The sequence below is a fragment of the Penaeus monodon genome, chromosome 22, assembly GCF_015228065.2.
Source record: "Penaeus monodon isolate SGIC_2016 chromosome 22, NSTDA_Pmon_1, whole genome shotgun sequence".
NCBI lineage: Eukaryota > Metazoa > Arthropoda > Malacostraca > Decapoda > Penaeidae > Penaeus > Penaeus monodon.
In genome coordinates this window covers 24652874-24653118 of record NC_051407.1, presented here as the reverse complement: position 1 = coordinate 24653118, position 245 = coordinate 24652874, and the positions used below count along the sequence as shown (strand labels likewise).

Below are 245 nucleotides of genomic sequence, written 5' to 3'. Positions count from 1 at the left end.
ACATCCCTGCTGACGTCACCCCGAGCCCGACCTCGCGCTGCACATCAGGGTCGCGCTGACCGTCCGACACCAATGAAAGCAACAGGTTCCCTTGGCCGCTGGTCGTGAGCAACACCCTCACTGCCAGCCTGATAAGAGGGTGGCATGGCAGCATTCATCACAGGGACGCGAGCATAGTGCACTGCATCATCGTAAACAAGTGATAGTTCAGCATCAGTTTGGTGGGGAAATGTGGTAATGATTAT

At 55.5% G+C, this 245-nt stretch overlaps 1 protein-coding gene across 1 annotated transcript in view; it reads left to right on the top strand.

Moving 5' to 3' along the window:
- The window catches only part of LOC119587040 (dachshund homolog 1-like), a gene marked incomplete in the record, with an annotated part of 60882 nt that overhangs the window by 56890 nt on the left and 3747 nt on the right, over positions 1–245 (top strand).